Source organism: Desmodus rotundus, chromosome 3 (assembly GCF_022682495.2).
Source record: "Desmodus rotundus isolate HL8 chromosome 3, HLdesRot8A.1, whole genome shotgun sequence".
Classification (NCBI taxonomy): domain Eukaryota; kingdom Metazoa; phylum Chordata; class Mammalia; order Chiroptera; family Phyllostomidae; genus Desmodus; species Desmodus rotundus.
Window position 1 is genome coordinate 97,936,438 of NC_071389.1, and position 7,413 is coordinate 97,943,850.

Sequence of the window (7,413 nt, forward strand, 5' to 3'; positions counted from 1 at the left end):
ATAAGGGTCCAAGCATGAAATGAGTTTGTTTCCCAAAGTTTTATAGCCCTTTAGCTAACTGACCCTGACTCAGAATAAGCCCTCAGAGTTCTTTGTATGTTATCTATTGTTTGATCCTTACTGCCTGACAATGATTGATGAGCTTTACCTGTATTCTTGTGCAAATTGAACCCAGTAAAAGCCCATTGAGGAACAGGCTCCTGGTCTTTCTCCTTTGAGAGATTGGCCACCTTTCCTCTCCAAGCAGATCATGTCTTGGTAGACTTATTTTCATCCATGGCAGACAGGGGGCTCTGCGGGCAAAGCTCCCCCACACACCATGTCAAGGAATGACTCCTCCCCTATTCTTCTACAGTGGCAACCCAAGGCCACTGAAGAATTTGTTTGAATGCAAGTTTGGTGAACTTGGAAAAGTCACACAGGGCTTCTACCTGGGGCAAATGGTTCTGTGCTGATTTAGAAATTTCCTCAAAGGAAGGGGTCGACTGGGTACCCTTTGTGGGCAGAGAAACTTGTTCGGAGTCACTTTGTGTTATAGTAGCAGATGTCACTGAAACATCCGTAAATAATAGGCAGTAACAGAAATGGTAATCATTGCAATGATGATATGATACATGGCCATGTGTTCACTCTTTTTAAAAAAAGAGAATTATAACTTTAATAACCTCGTCATAAGTTTGCATGGAGACAACTGAACAGATATGGTGGGCTGATTGCACTATAGGCAAGGGAAATGTCAAATCACTGTATTGTACATCTACAAGTAACAGGCTGCTGTATACCAGCCGTATTTGCAAAAAATAAAAAGTGTTACATAGCATTTATGCCTTTGCCCTTCATCCCCCTCCACTTACAGAAAGCTTAACCATCCTATGTGCAGTAGTTTTAAGTGAGCAAGTTGGCAAGTATGGGACTGATCGGTCAGCTTCTCGACCCAGTTGCTATGCCCACCAGTCTAAGTCCCGGACTGCTCAATTTGTGAACTTCATCACCCAGGTAAACAGTCATCCAGGCAGCAGAGATGCACCTTGTAAAGCCAAAAGCCATGGGTCAGTGGCGCTGGACACCTGCTCTGCTGGTCACCTAGGAAGGATGTGGGAATAGGAAGAAGCAGAGGAGACAGGAGGCAAGACAAGAGCAGTGTCCAGCCTTCCTCACCCACAGGACAGCTCACTGCACTCCCCAAATTGGGGACTTTGGAGAAAACAGTGTAGAAAAATTGAGTCCAATGGCTGAGATCTAGGTTTACCTAGGTCCAAACAAATGTCCATGTCCAGACAAATTCACCTTCTGAGTGCCTCCATGCAGAGCCCTTGGCTGTCCCCACCTCTGGAACTTGAATCGGCAAGGAAGTCTGCTTTGGTGACCAGCACCCAGGCCAACACACACACGGGCTAGGTAGACAGCAGCTGGAACCCACAGAAGCAGAGGGTGGCCTGTCTCTTCAGATCTTCAGATCAGGACTTGGAAAATTTCAGAGGCACTGCCAAGGAAGGGAAGGGCCCCAGGAGCAAAGGCAGCCAAGTGTGTGCCACCATGTCCCTCTACCTCGTATACCTAGAGCTGGTAGGCACCTCTGGAGCAGATTCCAGGCATCAACATCTGCTGTTGCCAGGCAGCGTCACCATTTGGTTTTTGGGTCCCAGTGGGAGAAGGGGCAGCATGAGTGAGTGCAGGTCAACCCTTCCAGGTGTCCTGGGGAGATGCGGGGAGCCATTCTCTCAATAGTCCTGCAGGTCCAATCTCTGGAACACAGGCAGAGTGCTGATGCCTACTACTGCCAGCACAATTGCCCCAGTGCCACTGACCCACTGGAAGTCATCCTCCTATAGTACCACTGCCAAATCACTTCCTTCGTGGCTCTGGAGGAAAGAAACATACAAGCAGCTGACAGGTGGCACCTGACAACAGGCTTGAATGTCAGCGGGACTGAACTGGTTGGCCCTCTTTGCAGGCTGATCTCATCCCCAAACAACTGGGATCCAATCTCTCAGCCCTTGGTGGGTGGTGGAGAGTTCACCTGGGAGTTCCCGGCTGGCATATTGTTACCATAGCAGGGAAAGGAGGACATGGAAAATTGATGGTTCTCTGGGGGCAGCAGCTAGAACAGGGGACAAACCAGGCATCAAGGATTTGAAAGATTCCCCTGAAGTCTGATGCATGCAGGCCCAAGCAAGCTTCCCAGTGAGACACCAGCTATTCCTGGGCTCCCAGGAGGACCTAGGAAAATTTTTGTGCCTGGGGGCTCTAAAACCTAAGCGAGGTGAGCATTCACAGGACAACAATGGAAGACCCATTTCTGGTTTTTCTTTTACTTTTTCCTCTTTTAAATATTGAATTTATTTTGGGGTGCATTGATTAATAAAAACATATATATTTTAACAAAAATAATAAAGCAGAATAAAGAATCCTTCTATGGAACTCCTAAAAACTAAAAACCCCTACAGATTTTTATGTGTACATCTCAAAGAAACCTCATCTAGCACTCACTGCACAAATTATAAGGTCTCTTTTCCTCCTGATTTATCCCCACGTGGTCGGAGGAGGTGATGCGGATCCCAGCCCGCGGGGTCTATGTGTTGTGGCAGCAATGGACAAATTCACACAGACTACAGAAATCCTGTGGAGAAAGAGGGATGGCATGGCCTCTCCCTAAGTGAGAGAGAGGGTGAGAGGGCCAGAGAGAGAGCCCGACCCCTGCCTGGGCAGGCTTTTATTGCTTTTCTGGGCACATTATCTCAAGGATGGTCCTCATTTACTATGCACAGGTTCACTGTAGGTGATTACCTTTTACAGAAAACAAAGGAAAGAATTAATTTCAATATCTCTGATTACATTTTCTTTCCTTGTATGTTTTGTTGATTAGGTTCCACTTACAGGTGAGATCCTAAGGCATTTGGCTTTCACTGCCTGGCTTATTTCACTTATCATTATGTTCTCCAGTACTATCCACTCTGTCACAAATGGTAGGAGCTACTTCTTTCTTTCTGCTATGTAGTATTCCATCATGTCAATGTACCATTGTTTTTTGATCCATTCATTTACTAATTTGCAATTAGATTGCTTCTAATACTTGGTTATTATGAATTATGCTACTATGAATATTGGGTGTATAGGTTCTTTTAAATTGATATTTCAAAGGTCTTAGGATATAATCCTAGCAACGAAATTGCTGTGTCAAATGTAGTTCCAGTTTTAGTTTTGTGAGGAAATTCCATACTGTTTTCCACAGTGGCCTCACCAGTCTCCATTCCCACGGTAGTGACCTAGGGTTTCCTTTTCTACACATCCTCTTCGACACTTGTTTGTTGCTTTATTTATGATGGCCATTCTAACCAGCATGAATTCGTATTTCATTGTGGTTTTAATTTGCATCTCTCTGCAGGCTAGTGATGCTAAACATCTTTTCATATGTTCTGGGCCCTCTTTATGTTTTCCTTGATGAAGTATTTGTTCAAGTCCTTTGTCCATTTTTTAATTGAGTAGAATGTCTTACTGTCATTGAGTCATATAAGTTCTTTATATATTTTGGAGATCTAATCCTTGTCCGGGGTATCATTGGCTAATGTGTTTTCCCATGTAGTTGGTTCTCTTTTCATTTTAATGCTGTTACTTTAGCCATAGAGAAGCTTTTTATATTGGGGAGATCCCATTTTTATATTCTTTTCTTGCTCTAGGGGACATATTGGTGAAAATATGGCTGAGTGAAATATCTGAGATTTTCCTGCCTATGTACCCCTCTAAGGGATTTATGGTGTCATAACTTACATTTAAGTCTTTTATCCACCTTGAATTTATTTTTGTAGATGTTGTAAGTTGGTGATGGAGATTCAATTTTATGCATGTCCAGCTCTCCCAACACCATTTCTTGGAGATACTCTTTTTACTCCATTTTATGCTTATTCCCACTTTGTCAAATGTTAATTAACCATAGAGACTTAGGTTTATTTCCAGGCTCTCTAATCTGTTCCATTGGTCTATATGTCTGCTTTTATGCCCGTACCAGAGTGTTTTGATTACAGTGACCATGTAATACAGTTTGATATTAAGTTATATGACCCTTCCTCATTTGTTCTTCTTTCTCAGAATTGCTGCAGCTATTCAGGTTTGTTCATGGTTCTGTATACATTTTGGAAATGTTTGTTCTACATCTGTGAGATATGTCATTGTTACTTTAGTAGGGATTGCATTGAGTCTATAAATTGTTTGGGCTGCTGCAGTATGGGAGATGACTCAGCATCAGGATCCCAGAGGCTGGATTCTTAGCTCTCTCCTCCGTGCCTCCATCCCCAGTCTCTCCTCAAGTGTCTCTAGTCCACTCTGCTCCGCCCCTCTTTGCCAGGGATATACATCTGTGGCTGTCTCCTTTAGTTATTGATTTCGCCTCTCTACACTCAGTAGTCAGGCTTAAGCAACAGAGAGCCAGGGCAGAGTCTCTCTTGGGGGCTGGGCTGTAGTTTCCCCTCAGGCTGCTTCTGCTCAGAGGGGAGTGGTCTGCCTGAGCACGTTGGTGCTGGAGTTTGGTTGCTGACTCAGCAGCAGGTTCCCTGTGTCTACTCTCTCTGCACTCTCCCCAAAGTTTCCATCACCAGTCTGTCCTCTGGTATCTCCATGCCAATCTGCTCTTGCCTTTTCTAGAACCCAGGTAAGTGACAGAAAATGAAAATGTGCACTTTTGCCTTTGAAATGGCTCTTTGCATTACCAGCCAGCCATCTCCAGCAGAGCCAACCCTGCCGCTTTTTGCTTCTGGTTGTTATCGGTATACTTTTTGGCTCTGGTATTCGAAACTGAGGATCCTGAATTAAGGTTTAGACCCCATTCTTCTCAGGGGGGTTTAATATGCTGCTTAATTATCCCTCTGGCATTGTTGGCTGTGGGCACCCAGTCAGGCCTCTTGAGCCTTCACTGCACTCTGTACCAGACAGGTGGTGCCGAAGGTGGTTCTTCTATCTGTTTGAGGTACTAAGGTTTCAGTTGTTTGTTCTGGGTAATTTTTCCACAATTTAGTTGTAGTTCCAGGTTGGTCCTGGGAGGAGTTTAGTGTGGCTTCCACTCACTCCTCCACCATCTTGCCACCCATCCACAATTTCTTAAAGAATTCAACAAAATTAATAGAATTATTAAAATAATTCATTAAGAGTGAAATACAAATCGAATGTGTAGAAATCTATCACATTCATAGCATTAATAAAAATGAAAGAAGAAGTAAAGAACGTAATCCCATTTACAATTGTGTGGAAAAGAAATGAATGCCTGTGAACTGGAATAAAAAAGAGCTGAAGTACCTGTGCTCTCAAAATTAAAGGGCATTGAAGAGAGAAATTGAAAAGAACACAAAAATTGGAAAGATAAATCATTCCTATACAATGGGAAGGTTAAATTGTTATAATTGCAATACTTCCCAAAGCTATTAGTTCAATTCAAACCTTATCAAACTACTGCTCAGAAAAAAATAAATAAAATATTAAAATGTATATGAAACCACAAATACTTTAAAAATCCAAATATATTTGGAGAAGAAAAAGCAATGTTGGAGATATCACACTCTGTGTTTTCAAACTCTTCTATAAAAGTATAATAATACTTTAATAAGTAGATAATATAAATTATATATATGGTTTATATGTGTAAAATTATATATAATAAATATTAAAAGTATAATAATACTTTAATACTGTATTAGACTAACAAAATAGAAAGGTATCAACACAAAACAGATGCCTAAATCAATGGAAGAGTAAAGAGAATTCAGAATTAAACCCTCTTACATGAATAAGTAATCTATGAGAGAGAGGGTAAAAATATACACTGAAGAGTTGGCAGACCTTTCTAATACTGGTCTTGGAAAAACAAAATTTATGCATGCAATAAAACTTTTCTACATTCTTACGTCATATACAAAACTAAATTTAAACTGATAACAGCTCTGCCCACCTCTTGATATTTTCAACTGACACCAGCCCTGCTTCTCTCTTACATACCTCTCCCTGTCTTCCCATTGAAGTGAACACCTCACTGATCTCTGCCTCACAGAAATTTCTAGACCGCCCATCTCTCTTTGCCCTCTAACTCACTGTATTGCTGCTATATTCCCTGCTTTCCAACTGATGTCAGGCATGGTTAAGTCTCCTTGTTTTTTAATTTCTGCTGGTTTTCCTCCTCATTTTCAGTGCTGACCCTCTCCCTATAATTATCTTTCACTCAGCCCCTTTTCCTTCAACAGCTCAGAACCTGAGAACAGGAGTGTATAAGAACACATGTGTTTGTAGACTTTCATTGTGGCTGAAGACTAACCTTGCTCAGGTGACACCTGCTTAGATGATTTTGCAGCTTTACAACTGGGACAGCCCGTCTCTCAGGTTACTGGCCCCCAGGCCCTGCTCTGAACATTTCTGTTCTTCTGAACTTCATATCTCCCTCATGCAATATTGATTGGAAGTAACATGACAAAATTTAGCACCTCAGAGTTTTATAGCTGGAAGTCATAAAGAATACATTCTGCTCCAACAGAGGAGGTACATCAACAGCCTTCAGTGCTTCCAACCATACACCTCATATAAAGAATTTGAAAACTAACACACAGTAAGTACGTCATGTGTGTCAGTGTTGGGGCTCCTCTCATGTGTTAACCATGGACATTTTAGGCCAAATCACTTGTGTTTGGGGTGATGCCTTCTACATGGTAGGATATTTCATAGCCTTTTTCCACAACCCAGTACACACCGATAGTACCCCAACCCCCAAAAATATACATACAAAAGAGAGAAATAAAGACAGAGAGGGAGAGTTAGAAAAAGAAAGAGAGAGGTTAAAACATAGAGAAATATAATATTCAAAGGAGCCAATGAGTGAAAAGAGGCTTTTAAAAAATAATTTTTTTAAATCTTCACACAGAGATATATTTTATAATTGTAAAGATCAGTAAATCCAGGAGCTGGTTCTTTGAAAAGATAAACAAAATCAATGAGCCTTTAAGCAGACTCATCAAGAAAAAAATAGAGAGGACCCAAATAAACACAATCAGAAATGAAAGAGGAGAGATTACAACAGATACCACAGAGATACAAATGATTGTAAGAAATTACTACCAAGAACTATATGCCAAGAAATTTAAAAACCTAAGTGAAATGGACAAATTTCTAGAAAAATATAATCTTCCAAAACTGAATGAAGAAGAAGCAGAAAGCCTGAACAGACCAATAACAGCTGATGAAATTGAAGCAGTCATCAAAAAGCTTTTGAGCCCTGGATCAGATGGTTTCACAGGAGAATTTTACAAAGCACTTAAGGAAGAGCTAACCCCCATCCTCCACAGGCTATAACAAAAAATTCAAGAAGATGGAAGACTCTTTTAATGTCTTAAAAGATTTTATATATTTATTTATTTTAGACCAGAGGAAGGGAGAGAGAAA